We start from the raw sequence: 24,052 nt of genomic DNA, 5'->3' as shown, positions 1-24,052 counted from the left end.
TCTGTAAAGGTTTTAATTTCTCCATCAAATCTGAATGAGATCCTTGCTGGGTAGAGTAATCTTGGTTTTAGGTTTTTCCCTTTCATCACTTTCAATATGTCCTGCCACTCCCTTCTGGCTTGTAGAGTTTCTGCTGAAAGATCAGCTGTTAACCTTATGGGGATTCCCTTGTATATTTTTTGTTGTTTTTCCCATGCTGCTTTTAATATTTTTTCTTTATATTTACTTTTTGATAGTTTGATTAATATGTGACTTGGCATGTTTCTCCTTGAATTTATCCTGTATGGGACTCTCTGCACTTCCTGGACTTGATTGACTCTTTCCTTTCCCATATTAGGGAAGTTTTCAACTATAATCTCTTCAAATATTTTCTCAGTCCCTTTGTTTTTCCCTTATTCTTCTGGTACCCCTATAATTCGAATGTTGGTGCATTTAATGTTGTCCCAGAGGTCTCTGAGACTGTCCTCAATTCTTTTCATTCTTTTTTCGTTATTCTATTCTGCAGTAGTTATTTCCACTATTTTATCTTCCAGCACACTTATCCGTTCTTCTGCCTCAGTTATTCTGCTATTGATTCATTCTGGAGAATTTTTAGTTTCATTTATTGTGTTCTCATTTTTTGTTTGCTCTCTATTTCTTTTTGGTCCTCGTTAAATGTTTCTTGTATTTTCTCCATTCTATTTCCAAGATTTTGGATCATCTTTACTATCATTACTCTGAATTCTTTTTCAGGTAAACTGCCCATTTCCTCTTCATTTGTTTGGTCTGGTGAGTTTTTACCTTACTCCTTCATCTGCTGCATATTTCTCTGTCTTCTCATTTTGCTTATCTTACTGTGTTCGGGTCTCCTTTTCACAGGCTGCAGGTTCGTAGTTACCATTGTTTTCGGTGTCTGCCCCCAGTGGGTAAGGTTGGTTCAGTGGACGTTATGTAGGCTTCCTGCTGGAGGGGACTGGTGCCTGTGTTCTCGTGGATGTGGCTGGATCTTGTCTTTCTGGTGGACAGAACTGTGTCCCATGGTGTGTTTTGGGGTGTCTGTGAACTTATTTTGATTTTAGGCAGCCTCTCTGCTAAGGGGTGGGGTTGTGTTACTGTCTTGCTAGTTGTTTGGCATGGGGTGTCCAGCACTGGCGTTTTCTGGTCGGTGAGTGCAGGTGGGTCTTAGTGTTGAGATGGAGATCTCTGGGAGAGCTCTCACTGACTGATATTACGTGGGGCTGGGATGTCTCTGGTGGTCCAGTGTCCTGAACTTGGCTCTTTCACCTCAGAAGCTCAGGCCTGACACCAGGCCGGAGCACCAAGACCCTGTCAGCCACACGGCCAGGTACGTGGGGAGTTTCTTGCCTTTTGGGACATCTGACATATTCTGCCAGTATTCAGTAGGTGTTCAGTAGGAGTTGTTCCACATGTGGGTGTATTTTTGATGTATTTGTGGGGAGGAAGATGATCTCCACGTCTTACTCTTCCACCATCTTGAAGGTCCTACTGTTTTATTCTTGTATCATATCAAGTCATCTATATCACCAAGCATGTACTGTGTAATTTTGAACCATCACTTTCTCTATATTATATCATATCATATTATATTAAACACTGACTTCTTTCCTTTACCTATGTCTACATAGTAAAGAGTAGTTTTGAAGGTTCTTTCAGTTTTGCCTTCTTCCTGCAACTGACTTTGAATCTCTGCATTTCAAGCAGATTAGTGTTAATCTAAAATTTATTAAAATCCTTCAGAGATTCTACAACCACCTCTTTTACACAGTGATAACATTTAGTGTTATTTGATATTGTTTGAAACTGCCAGCCTTGACATATCACTGAATTATTCTTTTTTACTGTGCCTTCAGATATAAAAATATTTTCTTATATCATTATCACCTTCATTTCTATACCCTCTACTTAATATTTATTAACAGTATTATACATTATAATGCCTCATTCATTTCTACCTTCTTTTACCTTTCTCAAGTCTTCATTCTTCTCGTATTTTTGCTTATTTATGTTCATTTATTTCCTTTCAAATAATCTCTGTCTTCTCATATAGAAAGTTGGTTGCTCCCTTCTACCATCATTAATTTTGTTTATAATGTACTAACCTTGCTCAATACTGTAAGACAAATGCATTTCTTTCACATGGCTATCAAACAGACTACTTCTTGTAAAGGTCTGTAAAGCTGCTTATGTAAAGTTCTAAAACATAATTCAATTTGAAAAAACAACGTAAAAGAGGAGGCTTTTAAATATATATGTAAAAAAAAGGTATAACAATCATTTTAATTAATTTTTGAATCTAAGATTAAATGCTAATCAATAATGATTTCTTTTTTTATTTTAGAGCTGATAATATCTAATGAAAGTGATTTACTGTGATATATATTCGTTACAATGTGATAGTCTTCGTTATGGTAAAATGCACGGTGGATTAAGACTCCAGAATCTGAGGCATGTTTCAGTTTCTTCCACTACTCAAATATTTGACTTTGGAAAGTCACCTAATCCCCAAGTCTTCTGCTCTTTCTGTGGCATGAGAGGCAAGGTAGCCTGGATGATGTCTTGGCACCCTACAGAGGCAATGAGACAATGATGCCTGTCAATGCAAATGCATCTTGTATTTGCTTATGGAATCCTTTTGTTACTTGGATTTAAATTTGGGTATCTCCTTTATGCTAGAAACCATAAAATAATGAAAGCTAATCAGATTCAGAAAGCTAATCAGTCTCCTTCCTGACAAGTATAAAACTTCTCTGTGTAATCTATTTCATACTTCACATTCATTGTTTTCAGGCAGTTATAAAGCTTTCTACTAAGAAATGTTCTCTTTCAGATCCCCATGAAATAGAATTTCTGTATAAGGCTTTGAGATACCAAGGACTTCTCTGATGAAAGGGCAACTGTTTGACATATTGTAAGACTGATTTAAAAATTAAGTAAATCACTCATCTAAAAAAATGGTTTTTACTGGTACAATTGTAGAAGGTTCATTATACAAAGAAACATATTATCCAGCATCCTACATTATAATTGCTCATATTCCAATGGAGAGAGCCCTCAAATATTTAAGCAAACTTGAAAAATCATATAAGACTTTAGGTAAAAGACAACATGTGGTTATCTAGAGGCCAATTAGTATATAGTCCTGTGAAGATGGATGACCATTTCAGGAAGAGGATATAGCACAAGGATTGCACAAAAGACTCAAATGAGCAGAACACCAGAAGACATATAAATAGCTTTGCATGTCGAGGGCATGGGGATAAGTAAGAGATATAAGAGGAGATGGAGGAGACGAATCATTAATGACATTTTGTGTCTTGCTAAAGGTATTGGATTTTATCCTGGGGATTTGAGGTGGGAAAGTGACCCTATCAGGGGTACATTTGAAAAAGATTATTATATCAGCAGCGTGAAGGATAGATCTGACAGGGATCTGAAGCACGAAGAACCTTTAATAGACAGGAGAGATGCAAAGAGCAGCATAGACAGTGCACATTAGTGAGCCTTCAAAAATGTTTATTGAGTTGAAATGAATTGAAGAAGTTTGTTGGAACTTTTCTTTCTCACGTCTTATTTTTAGAAAATGTCAATAGCAGCTATTCATTGGGTTGCTTCAAAGTTCTTCCGCTGAACCCCAGTGAGGGTGAGATAGTTGAAGTCTGGGTGAGTGACCCATCTCATCACAGATGCTTCAAAACTGTCATCAAACACTCCTCTATAGATGCTCCCATTGTTCGAAATGGTCTTTACAGGTCCTGAGTCTTATGCTTCAGTCTGACGCATAATATAGCATCCTGCTTTTTGCAATGGAATTCATTAGGTATCTTAATTATTCCCTTTGCACTTGGGCAGATGTATGTCAGTGACTGCATCCTCTTTGATTGTTGTAACCGCACTCCTTGGCTATTAACTAGTCTTACAGCTGTGGTTTATTCTTTTTTTTTCTGGATCATTTTCAGAAAATTTTGTCAATAAGGTAAATAATTTAGCAGTTCCTTGTCAATAATTTTGAAAGTTAAGATATACCAAAGAGAAAGCTGTCTACCAGTGATTGAAAGCTGATGGCAGCATTTTTATTTTTGGAACATTTCCATGTTTTTATAAATGTGGCATCATAATGCTGGCATACAGATGAAAAGAAATATAACTTTTTTCATTTTACAAATGAGTGGGTTAAGATACAAACGCTTGACTTATGAGAAGTTAGTAAAAGTGCTTAATTCAAAAGGGAAAAGAATATCCTACCACCACATAATAATATTTCAATAACTAGAGTATCTATATTGGTGATGACATTTATTAGTTCAGCTTTAGCAATGGAAAAATATTATTTTCAATACACACACACACACACACACACACACACACACATACACACACTCTTTCTCCTTTGTATACATATATCTTTCCAAGCCTCATATAAAACAATGGCCAACCCAGTAGCAATGGGCACCTTGGCAAACAGACTGTGGTCTCCACTGAAATGAATCAAAGGTCTTCAAAGAAATGGCTAAATCCAGATATAGTGCAAAAAATGTAAAAATTGGTCAAACATTGCCCAGATCAAGGAATCTATCAAAAAATACCAGGAGCATATCAAAAGGACTCATGTTACAGTTTGAAGAGGCTTCTATTATTGGGATGACATAGTTTGAGCAGCCAAACAAGTGGAACCAAATGAAAAAATGATTGAAATTAATAATAAAATATGATAAGTTAATGAATTGGTAATGTCACTTAATAAAAAACTCAGTCATATTTGGTGGATACTAGGAAACCAAAGTGTTCTGAAACTGAGAAATAAACTCAAGCATTCATCCTAATATGTTTGAACAAACTAAAGTTAAATAATTGATGAAGTTATTTTCTAAATTAAGCATTCCAGCTAATAAACAGTGAAAAGTATGCTAGAATTGGAATATCATCATATGGCAACCACTAATGAAGTTATTCACATAGAAAATGATTCTCAATGACTGCCTAAATTATTAGGAAAGAGGCTAACGAGGATTAGGCTAACTACACTTGAACCCACTGATCAATATTAACAGAAAAAGAGGAAGAAATAAGACTGCATGCGATATTTCTGTGACAGGAAATATTAAATACTTCCTGTGACTCTTATAGTCCAAAATGTAAAATCTGAGTTGGATCAAACCAAAACTGTCAGTTTATTTGAAGTACAGGAAATGGAAGGAAAAATTAAATGGCACCAGGGGATGCAATATCCAGCGTGTGAGACACGTACAGGACAAATGACCTAGTTTTGTTAGCAATAACGGAACATTTTTTTAATTACAAGAAAAATAAAAGAAGACATGAAACCTACAGATTTAAATAGTATTCAGAAACCTATTGATCCAATGCAATATGTGGACTTGTTTAGATACTCATACAAACCAACTTAAAGAAGAAGAAAAGAAAAGAAAGAAAAAATAGGGCAATGTGGTATTAAGGTGTTATTAATGTGTTGATGCGATAAATGGTATTGTGGTTATACATTTTTTAAATAATTCTAATCATTTAGAAATATGTATTGAATTATTTGTAGGTGAATCATATGATTTTTGGACACTTGCTTCCATATGCTCCAAGGAGGTAAAGATGAAACCAGATTCCTAATGAATTAACTGTTGAAGCTGGCTGCTTGGTAAATGAGAGCTGCTTGTACTGTTTTCTCACTTCTTCATATGCTTTAAAGTTTCCAAAATACAATTTTTAAAAATCTTTTAAATTTTCTTTAAATTACATCTAATCCTTAGTGAAGCAATATTTCACTAAAAATTAATCTAAAATAATTGTTTCTTTCTTTCTGTTGAGAGGAACAAAGAGTAGCAAGAGAAAGTTTATCATCCTGGAGAAGGATTCTCCAGGATGTTAAATGACATGGATTTGGGGTAGCTGGCAAAATGTATCAATATGACTCAAATATTGGGTTGGCCAAAAAGTTTGTTAGGGTTTTCCGTAAGATGTTACTGAAAAATCCAAACAAACTTTTGGCCAACCTAATATATCTTATCTGAAGGCTCTAGGTAACAGCACTGGTGCAGAGGCTAATGAATGAAATAAAATAGACTGGGATTAAATGTATAGTTTACTTTGAATACCAATTAATAGGAACTTTGCTCTGGGTTATGATGGAGGAGTGTTGAAGCCCACAAGATTTGGATAGCAGAGTTACTGAGGGTACAGATTGGATAACTAGAAATAAGTTAGCATCAAGGTCCCATAGTGACCTCAGTCAAAATTAAAGCGATTTATCTCAATCGGAGAGAAAGATAAGATTAGGTAATTGTCCACAACTGAATCTTTCAAGAGCAAATTGTGGAATAAAATATACATTTAATATCCAAGCTCCAACATTGTTAAGCAGTATGGCTTTGGATTACTTATTTGATTTCTCTGAGGATATTTTTCATCCGTCTATGATAACAAAATTCATACATCATAGTAGAGTTGTACTGGTTAAACAACATATTGTATACCATATTTTAGGTACTCAGTAAATATTCTCAGTAGAGAATAATTAGTTGGGAACAAAATAATAGAGAGTTAATTATCTGCTTGTGATGGGGAAAGCAAGAGCAAGGGGAATAAGGGAATACACACAGAAACCCACTTTTGAGAAATAAGATAACTTGAAGGGAAGGAGTGCTGTGTTACAGGGATAAAATTGGGGCCCAGTTATCACCTTGTGGTTTATGGCAATAAAGAAACAATGTTGGAGCCCAGGAATCCATAGTGGATAATATACCTTGCATCTCGGCATTTGGACAAGACGCCAAGTCACGAGACTGTTTCTTGGATAAAACTATCATTCCCTACAGTCAGAATGTACTCAGAAACATGAACACAATTAAGCCTGGAGCTGGAAAGATTCTTTTGACCAAGATGGCTGGAGCACATGAGGGAAAACTGAAGAATTGGGGACAAGCCACACTCAGATGTTGCAGTTCTTCTAATGTTGCCTCCAGCCAGTCTCGTTGCTTACTAAATTCATCAACATTTATCCTGTAAAGGGTGCTGGTTTCTCCTACTGCCTTGAAAGAATATCTTCTGTTGGCTGCCAAACTGAAGACTTGTTTACATTAGTGCTCCAACTGAAGTTTATCATAATTAATTTTAACAGCATTATCTGGAATTACAGAATGGTGGAACACTAGAAATATCCACAGATGTTATGCAATAAAAGACATTATATCAAAGGATCTTTTTTTTTACTTACTTGTAGTTGGTTAACAACTTACGTAGGATCTTTCACTCAAATCTGATCTCTTAATGTGTATCTTGTATTAAATCATTACTATTAATACTTGGGAGGGGTGCCTGTGAGAAATATGTGTGGTTTGCATAATACTTTTTATTTAGAAAATAAAACAAAAGATTTTCCAGGGCTTCCCTGGTGGCGCAGTGGTTGGGAGTCCGCCTGCCGATGCAGGGGACGCGGGTTCGTGCCGCGGAGCAGCTGGGCCCGTGAGCCATGGCCACTGAGCCTGTGCATCCGTAGCCTGTGCTCCGCAACGGGAGAGGCCACAACAGTGAAAGGCCCGCGTACCGCCAAAAAAAAAAAAAAAAAAAATACTGACAAGTCATGAAGCATAGCTGCTAATAAAGCCTACCCAAGGAAATGGACTAAACAATCTCTAAAATTTTAAGAGACTTTCACTTGGAAGTTAGCAATCTGAGGATACAGGTGACATGCAAGTACATTTTTTAGTCAGGACTGTGGCATTATGGTATGTCAGTGGCAATTTCTGGTATCCATTGCTCACTGAAGTGGTGCCAGTTATGTCTCTGACCAGGGCAGCATCCATGGGATCAGGCTGGTATAAAAGCTTTCCATGTGTAGGTGGGATTCCCTGAGAAACAGGTTCCAATATGAAGATAAACCAGCCAAAGGTTACTAGTGAGTGCTTTTAGGTACCATAGTTTTAAAAGAGTGAAGGATGCAGGATCGGAGAGAAGGAGAACTGCCACGAAGTTGAATCAGAACCCTCAGCCTATCCCATGGGATGCTCCGGAGCTGGGATAGCAATTTAGAGTTTCTCCAAATTGAGATAAAAAAGGGGTGGAACAGGCTTTGTATACTTAAAAATCAGTCATTGGATGTGGGTTAGTTGTGAGGTGAGGTGCAGTCTTGGGTGAGGCAGCTACCCTTGGCATAGGGTAATTCCTTGAGATAGATCATCTTTGAGCCTTTAGCAACCAAGAATGCTAGCATCTTGGTCAGAGAAGGGGCAAACTGAGTGATGCACCATGGTACCATCTACGCTTATGTGGTTTAGATGTCCTTCCTGGCTGTGTAACCTCCAAACCCAGCTTTCTGGCCTTCCTGGAGATTGTGAGAGTTAAGAGGCTTAATTACATGCCTTTTGCTTTAGTAATTAAAATAGGTATGTTTTATACAAGTAATAGTTCTGACTGATATAACATTTATTTCCTTAAATTATTCTAAATTCTTAGATATTTTCCTGTATTGACTGAAAATTCGAATGTCTCATCATACATGCAGAAGCCTTTCAAGATTTTCTAAGTACTGTTGATGTAAAAATGAGGAATAACAGAAATCAGTCTTTACATGTAAGTTTCTCTCCATCTGTCTTTACATTAGAGCTTGTAAGCGAATACGAGGTGCCACGGAGACCCTGAGAGCTTGTTCAAAGCACAACACACCTATCAGCTCTACTTATTCTACAACAGGCTCCATCTTTGACCAGAACTAAGAGGAGGTAAGAAAACTAAAGTGAGGATGCATTAGTCATGTTCTCACAAAAATGAAAGAAGAATGAGATATCCTATGGAAGAACCTGGGATGAAATTATGATACTTGTTTTTGTTTTGCTGTTTAGGAGACAAATATAAATTGGGTAGAACTAAGCCAGGATATCTGCATCTATAGGTGAAACTTGGAAAAGAAAAAATTATATATGTATATATATATATATATATATATGTATTAATATTACACACACAGAAGCATTCTAGTTGCTCTCCAAGATTAAAAAAAGTGAATCAGGTGAACTTTTTTAGCTGGAAGTTACTCCATTTTGCTCATTATCTTCTTCAACCCAGTCGCCTGTAGTTCTGAAGTATGACTGTTAAGACAGCAGAAATCATCTCCGGGCCAGATCAGCACCAGTGTGTGCGAGCCAGGGGAAAAGAAAATAAAGATAAAATGGCGTTAGAAAAAAACTGAGATGTAGAAGAGTATTCTGGAGAACTTTGAGAGGAATTTGAGTAGTCATTGTAGAGGAAGCATTGGCAGGAATCTGTGGGGTTCCGGAAAACTTATGAAGTGTAGACAGCCCTCCTGATTTTCAAGTGATGTGGGCTGCTGATAGAACTGTTAAGCCTATGAAGGAAATCTATGCAGCCCCTGCTGTTAATCCATCTGCAGAAAGTTTCATATGCCAGTTTTCTTAATTAGGGTGGGCAAAGAGGGGCGTCCTTTGAGATGAAGTCCACAGCACAATAAAGGAGGAAACTGTTTTTACTTACTGGGCTGCTACCAAGAAATGTGTTAATTATCGGGATAGGAGAACATTTTGTATATGTGATAAGTGAAATTCTTAACAAGTGAAAAGATTGAAGGTGATCTTTCAAATTTTTATTCAACAAGGAAGACTGCAGTGTACTGAGAATGCTGATTGAACTAACTGTTCTAAGTATATTTATTTGATTTCTACCCCCAATTTACTTAGAATTCTACTCTGCTAAAGTGTGTGATGGACCTTTTTATTCCAGCCTAGAAGGAGCATTTATATTATTTTCAACTAGATTAAAGATATGTTTTATAATTTTGTTATGTAAGAAGTGCAAGTATCATTTATGCTTATGCTAGAAATTGAAGAACATTTTGAAATATAGGAGGATTTACACTATCATCTCAAGAAATGTGCAATACCGTGGTATCAAATATAAATCTTAATTGCAATGTTTTCATTATTTCTTGTTTTCTTCACACATATTGGCTCCTTGTAGTTTTATAATCTCTTCCATTCTGAAAAATAAGCCTATTTGAAGAGTGTTTATAAAGTTCCTACATCTCTCTAACATTCAGTTGGTACTTTAATAACTTTTAACCTTTTGTATTATTTTGCTCTGATATTAAATTTCTCCATTGGCTTTTGTAATTACATTTGTCTGCCTTTGTGATTTAAGTAAATATGCAAAGATTTTCTCTTTTGTTGGTATCTTAAACTTTCCCTTTGACAACTCTGAGTGGTCTAGTTGATATGTTTGATTTTTCTTTAAAATGCCGTTTATAAATTAGCTTACAGAAAGACTAGATTTATAATTTGACCTTCATTATTAATATGCTCACGTCATGTTTTCATAAACACTTGGAGATAAAGAAGTATTCCCTTTAAGTTAAATTTCTTCTATAATTAGAAGACATTTTAATAACTAATAAATATATAACCTATCATAATGCTTTATATTCATTATTAAATATATACATATAAATATATACTGTGTAAAACATATATATGATAAATATAATATATCCATTATAGATATATAGTGAATTTATATTTATTGATCAATGGATAGAGATATACATAGACAGATACAGGTGGATGTACGTATAGGTTTCACGTTTTTCTCTCATGCAGGACTTTGTGTTGTCATCTACACAGTCTCATGCTCATTATACAGAGCCCTAAGAGGCCAATATAATTTGTAAAGCACATACTCAGTTTACCTCTCTGTTCTAGAAACCTAAATTTGACTTTGATTTTCTTTTATACTTGGTGAGCAGAATGGGCTACAATTTATCTAGAATTAAGCAAAGCTGTATATTTACCTATTCCTCTCTCACATCAAAATCATCAAATTTCAGTTGTTACTTTTCTATTAAAAGGGTCCTTCTTAATTTTTTTTCCCATCTTGCCTACTCTGCTAACAATACCCTTGGTATTCTTGGACCTGTTCACTTACTTTCTCACTTACATACATGCCTTCTCATAAGCTCTTCTCTGTAAAAACAAAACTCCTTCCCACTAATACAGTACCTATGCGCTTGTTTAAAGAGCTATCATACCATTTTCAAAAGGAAATTTTCTAAATACTTTTATTCATTTATGACAAGCTTGTCTATTTTAATCGTGATGTAATATAATATATTCAATATGATATCATGAATAGTGAACCTCTGGTGCATTATATGTTGAGGAAGAGTAAATGATGTGGGTATGACACAATTCTTAAAAACTCTGTGAATCAAAAATCTTGAGAAATATATGTAAAGCTCTACTAAACAAGATAAAATTTTTATATACATAAATGATATTGTATATATAAATGATATCTAAACTCAAAGGAAATATGGAAAACACTCAATTGAATAGTTAACTTTGGAAACGAAGTTTGAAAGATGAGTTATAGATCGACAGGGAGAAATTATGGAAAATAGAGGTATTTTATCCAATTATCATGCATTTTTAAATATGTATATGTATAGCTCATTCACTTTGTTATAAAGCAGAAACTAACACACCATTGTAAAGCAATTATACTCCAAAAAAGATGTTTAAAAAATAAATTAAATACATAAGTGTTTGTTCATCACCTATATGTACAAGGCACTAAGCTAAATGTTCTGTATGGATGGAGGAAAACAATACAGTTATCAGTTGTTAAATTCATACTACCTATCGGATGTGCCCTTTAGAGCTAGGGATTACAAAGATGAAAACATACAACCCCTAAGATTAATGAGCTTATATTCGCATGGGGAAAGAGCAATATATAAATAAATATTTATGTATATAGTGATGCAAAAGTACCTTAAAATGTTATGGGAACACAAGTTAAAAAACATAATTCTTCCTAGGGAAGGTGAAATGAATGAATGTATACATGGAAGCTGTTAACATTTGAGCTGTATCTAGAAAAATGGGATGATTTCCTAAGGAGAGCTAACCAAGTGGTAAAGAAAGTTGTTCCAGATAGAGAAATAAACATGAATATTGACACAGAACTTTACAAATGTATGTGGAGTTAGGGAAAGACAATCTAGTCCAGTGTTTCCTCAATCTTCTTTTTATTAACACTCCGTTCCCCACAAGGCAATTTTTTAGAAATTTTTTTCTCAATCACCACCCCACCCCATGAAATTAAACACTTAAGGATGAAAATTTGGATGTGTACATTTAAGCTTCAGAGACCCACAACCGGTGTATTATCTAAGAATAGTTTGCCCACTCAGAGTGATTTTATCCCCTTTGGGGAAAATATCACCCCTTTTTGAGAATTCATGATCTAATCTAATAAGATTTTAAGCAAGTAGGGTTTTTGAAAATAACTCGATGCTGAGGAGACTGGAGAAGTAAGTAGTATCCAGATGTCATGGAAACTGATGAGTTATTCTGAAGGTTTTGGAACTCCGTGAGTAAGGACTCAGTGGTGTAAAGGGGTGGCATACTCAGGAGACACACTAATTTATTTGAAAATCATAGGTAACTGCGGAGCAAAACGGGGAAAATGCAAAAAAGCAGCATTTTTACCGTATTGTGGTGGAGCAGAATATCAGAGAGAGATTAAATTAATTTTTACATATAGACACATGCTTTAAAATGATTAATCTTGACGTTTATGACAATAGTTAACTCACATAGGGTATATATATTTACGTGAAACAGGACACTAATATGGGTTGCCACTTAGTGAAACCCTCCTGGATTCTTCCTCCTTATCAATCTAAAAAAGTCCTCTGGCTGTTTACGGAACTCAGTTAAATCTTCAGAAACAAAAAATTACACTTTTCTCAAAGTATGTATTTATGAATATTTGCTGGCTTATTCTGTTGTCTTTATTCAGGTTGTAATAATATAATTTAATTGTGGTTTTACCCCACAATGATGAGAATTATTTGCATGTCGATCATTGTACAATTATAAAATATTTCAGATGAAGATTCAACAAATGATAATAAACATTTATTTTCTCAACACAGTAGCAATTATTTTCTCATTCTCATTTTTATAATGGCATTATGATAGATTTTGATTTCTAGGCACATTTCCAGACTTTGTCAATCCTAGATATTAGTGAACAACTCATTCCACACGCTTTAGCATATTCTGAAATAACAATCTACTAAAGGTAATAACCTAGGCTGCATGTGTTTCATTTTCACTGGACAATTTTAGATTTTAGAATTTCTCAAAGTACAGCAGATGTACTTAGATCCACCTGGGACAAGATCATACCTGGGGCTAGTTGGTACCCAGTGCTGGAGGCATGGGCTATACAAATAAGCAATGCCAGGGGCTGGACCAATCTGGTATTCTTTACTGTGCAACAATGATGAATACAGATTGTTGCAGTCAGGAGACAGAGCCTCTAATCTTTTTTTTTTTTTTTCCTTAGCTTAAAAAACTCAGGATGAATTTTGGTAAGGGATGCAGAGAACAGGGGAGAGAAGCCAGTGGATGTTTTTTTTTGTCTTTATTATCAGATCTCATTACATTCTAACAGTGGGGAGCAATTAGTCACAGAGAAAAATAAATGAGGATGGTAATGACAGTTATAAAGAGTATCAACAGTGATTAAAATTATCCAGATAGAAGAGCTGTGTGTTTGTATGAGAGAGAGAGAGAGAGAATGCCTCTGGGTACAAACCACATTATTACACATATATACATATTTTAGGACTAATTATAAACCCCCAATGGAAAAAATAACTAGCATCTACATTTTATTTCATCTGTATTTTTCCTATTTTATAATGGAAGCTTTATTTCTTACATAATTTTACAAGAATTTTTAGTGTTCATAGCAAATTCTTAGTGAAACCTGTCAGTTTGATTTAAATTGGAGTTAATGGAAGTTTTGCATTTGTTACATAAGATAGCAATTGTTATTACAGCAGGTTTCTGTCAAGTATTTATCTTCTAAATTCTGATCATTACTGGTTTACTAGTGGGCATTTATTCAATCAGTACCACCAATTGAATGTGTTGAAAAGAAATCTCAAAATTACATATCTTAATTTCAAGTTAGCTACTACTAAACCTATCAGAGTAAAAGCACATATCATCTATTTCGGTGAATTAATTACAGCAGATGTAGGAACATTGTATTTCTATTTCCTTTGCTCCTCCTTTTCAGTCTAATTTGCCCCTAATGCTTTCTTTCTTTGTTATTCCTCTGTGGCTTCTTGTTGAATTTATCCTTCCTTTGCAACATCCTCTCATCTCTTCAGTATTCACCACTTGGCTTCTTTCCTTTATCCTTCTCATCATTACATTGTTATTTCGTCCTTATTGTGCATTTTTTATGTCTTGTGTTTTCTTCCACTTCTATATTACTTTCATTGAACACTCTCTTCTCTTCTTCCTCCTTTCTTCATTCTTTTCTCTAGTAAAATTGGAAGACCTTAGGTCAAGAGAAATGATATTTAAAATTTGCATTTCCTGCACTTAGCAGAATGTTTGGCACATACATATTGATAAATATTGAATAACATTTATTCTTTCTTGTCACAGTGCTTTTTTCTTAATTTGGAGTAGGTTTATTTAAAATCTATCTCAGGTCAGCTCTTGTGCAAGGTAATAAAGGTAATACAGGGCTTCCCTGGTGGCGCAGTGGTTGAGAGTCCGCCTGCTGATGCAGGGGACATGGGTTCGTGCCCCGGTCCGGGAAGATCCCACATGCAGTAGAGCGGCTGGGCCCGTGAGCCATGGCCACTGAGCCTGCGCGTCTGGAGCCTGTGCTCCGCAATGGGAGAGGCCACGACAGTGAGAGGCCTGCGTACCGCAAAAAAAAAAAAAAAAAAAGATAATACAAAGAATTACAAAAGATAATACAAAGAATTATAATTATAAAATTATAAAACATGTTTTTTCTAACTAAAAATATGTATATGCCTCCACTCTATATCATATCCTTGTAGTTTGATTATGTTTTAGCTGCAAAGTTTAGTCATGAGAATTTTGTGTCTCCCCAGTGTAATTGTCCAACTTTTCCCTGAAATTGAATTCATTAAAACAAGTTAGAAACTTGGGTTTCAGTCGGCTTTTCTATCTAAAACATCAACCCCAGTACTAGTTAATTGTGATCCTGTATATACACATTCTGAATTTGTACTTGCTGAGTACCATTGCCATCAATCCTGACACCTTGCTCTGTATTGTATACAGATTACTAAAGATTACTAAAGTTTGGGATTTATGTGCCAAATACGATGCCTCCATCCTATAAGGATTCTCAAAGAAAAGCATACAGAGAGAAAGAGCAAGTTTTTTAGGCTGAGAGTAAAACTATATTAGAAAATGTGCTTTAGGGACTTCCCTGGTAGCACAGTGGTTAAGAATCCACCTGCCAGTGCAGGGGACACAGGTTTGATCCCTGGGCCGGGAAGATCCCACATGCTGCGGAGCAACTAAGCCCATGCACCACAACTACTGAGCCTGCACTTTAGAGCCCGCGAGCCACAACTACTGAGTCCACGCGCCGCAACTGCTGAAGCCTGCGTGCTCTAGATCCCGCATGTCACAACTACGAGCCTGCGTGCTGTGACTACTGAAGCCTACGTGCCTAGAGCCCGTGCTCCGCAACAAGAGAAGCCACCACAGTGAGAAGCCCACATACCACAATGAAGACCCAATGCAGCCAAAAATAATAAAATAAAATAAGAAAATGTGCTTTAGTCCAAAGTAGTGTCCTATCTCCTATTGCAAAACCTTTGAACTCACATGTTCAGTTTTACCTAAAGAAGATAGGCATTGCTGGATCTACATAGCCGTCTTAAACCCTGGTCCACTTAGTCAATTAAAAAATAGTAACATAACACAAGGAAAGTTGGATATGAGCAAGCAAATGGCTACACTTCCTTGGTGTGACAAAGCTATACTTTTAACATCTCCAGGGGTCTGTTTTTCTACCAACTCCCCTCCCCACATCTTTCCTTAATGTGCAGTGTAGAGTAGAACAATGGACCTCATTATGGACTTTGACAGGGAGGAAGAAATCTTCTTCTACCCTTCTAGGTTCTTCTGGCTGGTTTAAGAATTAAATTGACATAATGACAGATTAACAGAAGAAAATCAAACTAAAGTTTAACAACATTTATTCATGGGAGAGACCCAGGAAAAGTAACTCACCGAAATGACTGAATCCCTCATATTAAATACCATCTTTAGCTAAAGACAAAAGAGGATGTTGGGGGTAGTGGTTTGGGACTTCAAAGGGGGGAGAAGGCAATTCACAGGGAGCTGGATAAGCAATTGTTTGGTAAACAAATATTTACTGGGCCATACAGAGACAACAAGACACAGAGTGGACTCTGATCTCTAGGCTTTGCAGAGTTTCCCCCACCAAACCTAGCCCATATTCTTTGCAAATAGCTCTGTTAATAGCTCTTTTCAGGGGACAGGCCCTTTATCTAAACTCTTAGGCAACTAAGGGGGAGGTAAAAAGAAAGACTTTCTCAAGTCTTCTGTTTCTTAAAAAGAATCAGCCTAAATTAATCCTCATGCCAAAGAGACACGTTTGGGGATAGCAGATTATTCTCCCCTACTACTTCATTATGATCTTGATAAAAGAAGTCACTCATAAAAATGTATTTTCTATTTAAGAGGTTAATTTCTCAGGAGAAGCCCATTTGCTTGGTTTTTATTTGATGGAATTATAAGTATTTATATATGTTATATATTTATATTTATAACATGTATTTTCATATACAAAAGTAATTAGTAATATAAGTATCCTATAAACATGTTGAATTTCTGCTGACTTTGAAGATCCTGTTTCTAATCTTTACGGCCATTTGTGATAGAAGTAAATTTAAGACTAAGTTAAAAATTCTAAAGCACATAAGGCAGAACAAGATTTTCATTCTGCCTCAACCTCTCTTTTCTTGTTTCTGCTTGACTTGGGTGGGAGTAAAGAAATAGACTCCGTGAGCATGATTCATGCAAGCTCTGCTGTCAGTGTGGTCAGCATTACAAAGGGGATGGTTTGTGTGGGACTTTTGTAGAAGATCTACTTTAAAGAATCTGGAAGTTGCAGTAACACAGGGGGACCTAGTAAAAAACTGCTGCCAGTCGTCCAAGGTGAAACCAAAATGATGATGCTCTCCAAAATGAAGCAGAATAATTACTGTGTATGAGCCAGAAAAATGACCAAGCTCTCAAGGATCTCAAGAGTACAGGGTTTAGGACTCTGGGGAAGGGCAGAGGAGATAAAGAGTAAAGTAGAGAAGATAGAAGGAGATAATGGAAGAACAGAGTCTGATAGCCTTAATAGCCATCAAGGCTAGGCAAACAGAATTTAGTGGGCTTCCTACTTTAGCTAAACATGAAACCCTTTCACTCTGGCATGAGCCTGGAAAGATGATACTCATCTGTATCTCCCAGGCCATTGCTAAGTGGGGTAAGTGCTGAAATTTAGGATGACTCGTTATTTCAGGCTAGGAGATTCTCTTCCTACATGTGCTAAAAACATGACTGACCCCTGGCTTGAATGAGTAAGTGCATCAGTCTTTGTGAATGACTCCACTAACAGTACTTCCTTAACGGGAACGGTTTGTGCCTCTACAGGTCTTGTCTTTGTCTGTGGTGATTATTCTCCTTGAGCCTACCTGGTTGGCACTTCTGGAGAAGTTGAAACTCAGTTATATATGGTCACCTAGTAAGCCACTTGACTTAGGGTCACTCCTTCAGTGGGGTTTTTCTTTGAATGGTTTTGTGTCTTGGGGAATATAGCAATGAAATGCACTCCAAACAGTAGAAATTATACTACTTAGAACAGTAATCCCCCTGGTGCATTATATTCTCTCAAAAGTTTTAACTGCATGTTCACAACCGCTGACCAGCAGAGAAAGCTGGTGCAATCACCCTAAGACTAGAACATCAGAAAAGAAGTAAGGAGAATGCTTCAGGGGACAGGGGAACGCTTCAACCCATTCGGGAAACATACATGCAACAGCAAGCATATATTACTGATAACCCATACTAAGTGGCAGTTGAAGTCCAGCTGCAGATGTTCAAGGGTCCAGAAGGAGGAGGTCTGAGGCCCCTAGGGACAAAAATAGTTTTTCTTAAATGCACTGTTGGAGGAGTGAAGGAATGTAAAAAGAGATAAATGGCAATTGCCAGGGAGCTGGGAAGAACCAAGTGGCCATCTTAGGTTCCTTATAGCCTGACTGTTTGTTAAATTTACAGCCATTGTTTACCCATTTTAGTTCCTCTGATTTAGGAGCAGACTGTTGCCATGTTACAAGGATATCAGAATGGCAAAAGTCTGGCAGTAAGGGGGTCATTTTTGCAGAAGCAGAATGGACTTCATTCATTAGACTTCACACCACATATGCCACAATTTTGATAGAATCTGTTGCCACTGACTTTGTATCAAAGTCAGCTAGGGCATTTCCCTCACGCTCAGTTTCACTCCTTTTAGTGTGAGCTTCAATTATGATGAGAGACAAAATTTAATGCCAGGACATATCAGACTTGTATGAATTTCACACAATTTCTGGAACACATATAACACACACCTATACAGATACAACATAAGGAAGGCTTAATGTTACTTCTTATTTGACAATGCTTCCCATGTAATTTAATGTATCAAGTAAGCCTAATTAGTTTAACAAATCTTTTAGAATGTTCCAGAGGCCTTCTGGAAAAATTCTAAAGTTTCTTCCAAGTCAAAAAAAAAAAAACACTTTATTTTTAGAATTTGATTTTGGGAAGTTTGTCAAAGATATCAAAAGATTTGGACACTTGACTAAATAAGATCACAGATCAATATGAAATAATATTTAATTGTCTATTTAGCAGATGAAAGAAAATTAAGTTCCAGTTTTACATGACTACACTATTGATATTAAAGCTTAATTTTATTGATATTAAGTCTTAATTTTAGTAATCCTTATAATAACAATTCCATTTTAGCCAGCTTGATTACACAGCATAAAGATCCTTTCTTTTCTTTTCAACCTTTTGTATACTTTTAGTTTGAAGTGTCCTTCATAACCCGAAGTTCTAATTTAGACAAAATTAGTCTCATTTTCCTTAACAGAATGCATCTTCATTCCTCATACCTTTTCTTAGACAAAAACACATCCTACTTTCCTTGCATACAATGATGTTCCCTTTTATGTTTTTAGTAGCTTTAATTACATTAGAACTCTTAACCCTTAGAAACTGTAATTTCTAGTGAGAATTTAAGAGCTAAACAATTGTGAACTGTTTCTTACATTAACATTCTTTAGATTGACAAGATTATAAATACTTTTATAATTTCTGAAAAATGTGCTTTCTCATAGAAAATTTCTCAGCATGGCACTGAACATCTTACACATCTTACCTATAATAAAAAGCCAAAAGTAGAAAAACCTATATTCATTGATGTTTCAGTTTTTTGTTTTTCTTATTTGAAAATACTCTATTCAAACAGATTTCCATCATTTAACTTGACTTAACAAAACTCTAAGCTTTCAAGTTACCAAAAAATACTTTGGAAGATATTTTTAACTGTGTGTACCATAAAATATAATTGTTGCTAAAAAAGTTTATCTATAAACTCTTATCACAGTTACATCTATTTAAGTCATTTTCTCCCAACAATTACGTAGGAAAACTTCTTCATACCGAGTTAATTTTTTGCTGACAAATTTGTAAGACTAGGCAGAATAAAAGTATTATATTTAATGCTGATAACTCTAAAGACATGTCTGTTTTAATTAAACCAACCAACAAACTAGCTTTTATTTACTAAAGGTTATTTTAGATCACATGAACCTGAAAGAACCATTTGGGTTAGTTTCTCTATTCCTGATGAGATTTAGAATAGCCAATCTTTATAAGTTCTTGACCCTCAACCCAATTAAATAGAGCTCTTTTACAAATTAATTTTGGTAATACCATCTGAAGGTAGGAGAATACCACACATCTGCAACATACATGCGTATCATACAGACAGACACATAGACACAGAGATCTTATGATTACGAATATTTGTAGAGAAGACTTGTTAGCCCGATTTCCAAGTACCTCCTTTTTTTTCTTTTACCTTCTGATGAAAAATATTTCCATTTCAAAGAATGGCTTTTAGGTCCTAGAGAAGCTGGGGGTAGAAAACCTACCTCACAAAGGGATCCAGGATTTCTCCAGGATGGACTTTTGGGGGGGCATATTTTCAGGACAATTCTGTTTCTAATATCCCAATACTACAAGTATTTTGAGATAATAGGGGATGTTTATGGATTGGCAAAAAGGACTGACTCACCTATCCACCTGTTGTTGAATGTTTCTTTTTCTCTGGGTACGTTTAGTTTAGGGGAGAAGGCCTGAAAAAATTCCTACCAGGCTTTGGATATCAGCTATGATCAAAGTTCAGTCAGACCCTGGTGGCCTCCATTTTATTTTCTGCCCTTTTTATCCACTAATCTCAGGAGGTAATTCATTTATAAAACTTTTGTGGCTTAAAGAGATTCTTAAACTATGACCCATAGGTTGGCCTTTGACCTAGAAGTGAAAGATTTCTGAAGAGGATTGCCTGTAGCCTTGGGTGATCTAATTTTAAAATGTGTAGTATCCAAATAAAGGAGGATAGAGGGGAGCAGTAGAAGTTATATCAGTCTTATAGGTCAGTCTTACAGTCTTCTGTTTTAGGCACATTTTATCTCTTTAATTTTTTATTACTCTTTTGTAATGAATTTTTCAATGAAGCTATTTTGAAATTTCATAGTAGGTTTGAAATTTGGAGGTTTCTGCATAATCCTTATTTCTATGTGCATTTTCTAAATGATTTTATCTATTTGGAACATTCCCAATAATGGCCATTGTAATTCAGGATTGTTGTTAGTAAAACTTTGCCATTTTGCTCAATATCTGTAGCTTCCAGGACCACAGCTCTTAAACACAAAATAAGCAGGTGTGCCAGAAGGTGGCACACTCAACTCTTTGGATATAAAGATTCCCCCTTTCTTTTAGCTAGGACTGTGGATTTCTCAGAGCCACACTAATCAATTTCTGGGTACTTCTGAAATTCTCATTAGCAACTAGCCTTTATTTAATATCAACCTGAAGCCTCCCACTGGACCCAGTCCAGCTCAAATTGGACCCAGTCTGATCCAGGACCCAGTCCAGCTCTTAAATCAGACCCAGTCTAACTCTGGCTGCTAAGCACCAATTCCCATGGAACTTTGGGGGTAATAGTTGAACCATCAGTCCTCGAAGAATGGGGACTGTGGACCAATTCCACACAAATGAAGAACTGCAGCTGCCACCAGCAATTCCCACCGTGGAATATGGGGAAAGACTCCAGACCAATGGCCAAGCACAGACTCAACCGTCAGCAGTTCCCAACATGGAATCCAGGGACAGAGCTAAGGGCTGGGGTTTTTCACCTAGGGCTGTCTAAAAGGATAAGGGGCTTGGCTTGGCTCTGGGCAGAATCGTCTGCCAGCTCAAGCTGATCTGCCCCCATAAAGGAAAGCCAGTTAGATGGGGAGCTCTAATACAAAAAGAGCAGAGCCTAACCAAGAGGAACTCACCAACGACCCTCAGAAATGTCAAGAAAGACAGTGAACTCAAAAGTGTTCGCAGGGTGCCATGCTTGTATTCTTTGTTATCCCCTAATGCCATTGGAAGTTCAGCTAAGGAAATTTGAAGATCTAATTGGCTTTACTAGTCAATTCATGAATTAGACAGCCTCCCATCTAGCAACCAGAAGGGCACTCTGAAGGGTTGCAGAAAATGAGAGATTTTTATAGGGAGAAGGGTGGCACAAGGGAGCTATTAGCAAAAAGCAAGAAGGAATTATTTTTAGGCCAGCACATCTTCTTTTGGTGAATGGGGAGAAGGGAATAGCAGGGGTCTTACCGTACAGATTGCTTTTTCTTCCTCTGGGGCATAAAGACAGATTACCTCATGGTTGTTGACCAGAAAGTTTCAGACTAGCTGACTAGAGTTATATTCCTGGTGAAGGTTGAAATTGCAGTTAGGTTAAATCTATGCTTAGTGAGCTTTAGCACAAGTGATGCCATTTTGGGCCTTTGGTTTTTCTCTTTAACAAAATAAAGAAGGTAATTTCTAAAATCATCATCCTAGTGCCAGCCTTAGAATTTTCAATATAAATATGCATCATATTTGAAATATATGCATATATTTCTGAAAAGCCATGTATATTTTTACAGTCTAAGAAATTGGATCACATATTAAATGTATTTAAGAGAGGTGTTACTGTAATTCCAAAGTGAAATATTTTGCAAGGTGAAGAATTTTATTTTTAAGTAAATATTTATATCCTAACATTTTTGAAAGTTAATTTTCATGTACCAAATCTGCTTTAAAAGAGAAACAGACTTCAAACCCTAGACCTTGATTTCCAATAAACTACTATATTTCCCTTTTAAATATGAAATGAAGGCTGAAGTACAGAAAATGTATTCATATTTGCAATGTCCCTAATTCTGTTAGTTGCCTCACCGCATACATTTATCTCTTCCTTTTTACACTATCACATAAAATTTATGGTCTTGACGATCTAAACCAACCACATTTACAAAAATAGGATATTAAGGAGAGAGGAGAAAATAATACATTTTGGAAGCTGGAAAGCAGATACAGCAGTGGAACTGATAATTTAGGCAAGAGGAGGCCTCAGCCTGACTCTCTTATCATCGTTGTAACATGTGAGAAGGAAGCCATTCTGTGTGTCAGACACTCAAAAAGTCCAGGTCTGAACACTAGTTCAAAAAGATACATGAACCCTAATGTTCACAGCAGCATTATTTATATAGACACATACACAATGGAATACTACTCAGCCTTAAAAAATAATGAAATTTTGCCATTTGTAGCAACATGGATGGACTTAGAGGGTATTATGCTAAGTGAAATAAGTCAGACAAAGACAGATACTGTATGATATCACTTATATGTGGAATCTAAAAATACAACAAACTAGTGAATATAACAAAAAAGAAGTAGACTCACAGATATGGAGAAAAACTAGTGGTTACCATTGTGGGGGGAGCAATAGTATAGGGTTAGGGGATTAAGAGGTACAAACTGTTAGGTATAAAATAAGCTGCAAGGATATATTGTACAACATGGGGAATATAGCCAATATCTTATAGTGACTGCAGATGGAGTATTACCTTTAAAAATTGTGAATCACTAAATTATACACCTGTAACTTATATAATATTACCATATATCAACTCTACTTTAATAAAAAAATCAACAATTCTGAGATGGTTATTAGGGAAAAAGAGAGTTTTAGGAAGTTTGAAATTATTCTTGAAAATGTGGAAGCAATTTAGAATAATAATAGCACAAAAAATGAAATGGCAAATTTGAAGGGAAACTTTGCTTCAAAATACTATTCTATTTATATTTATTCACAAATATGTATTGAGAACAAAACAGACAAAATATCTGGGCTAGAGTGCTTGTTTTAAGATGGAGGAAAAGAGGTAATAAAAATTATACATAATATAATTTGCAATTAAATTACTTGAAATAAATGGGATCCATCTTTCTTTTTAGTTCTATGAGTATTTGCTTCATATTTGTTGATGGTCTGTTATTAGATACATACACATTTAGGATTGTTACGCCTTCTTAATGAATTTACCCCTTTTACATTTTGTAGTGTCTCTCTTTATCCCCAGAAATATGCCTTGGTTGGCTACATCAGGTGACTTTTGCTTTGTCTTGCCATGATATATCATTTTTTCAACCATTTGCTTAACATATCCAGAACAACCTTGTCTTATTTGGTACTGATTCACCCCACTTCTAAGACACGATGCTTCTGAGAATTCTTCCCAGTGCCTTGTATAGTGCAAGGTCTCTTCACTCTAGCTGATGGAAACACAAAACGATTCCCAGCTCTGTGGAAACTCTAGGAATTTTTGGTCTACTAGGTGCCTCATGGTGTGTCTTTCCCTTGTCTTGGGGAGTTTCCACTCACACAGATGCAGACCAGTTCTCGGCAGGACTCAATGGGTGGCCTCAGTACACACCTGGAGCTCTTTTCCCTATGTAGCTTCCTCTTGTCAGATAATCTGCCCAGCAATTCCAGCCACCTTTGC

This window comes from Phocoena phocoena, chromosome 18, assembly GCF_963924675.1.
Source record: "Phocoena phocoena chromosome 18, mPhoPho1.1, whole genome shotgun sequence".
Taxonomy (NCBI): Eukaryota; Metazoa; Chordata; class Mammalia; order Artiodactyla; family Phocoenidae; genus Phocoena; species Phocoena phocoena.
The sequence above is the reverse complement of the archived record's forward strand: the minus strand, read 5'-3'. Positions refer to the sequence as shown.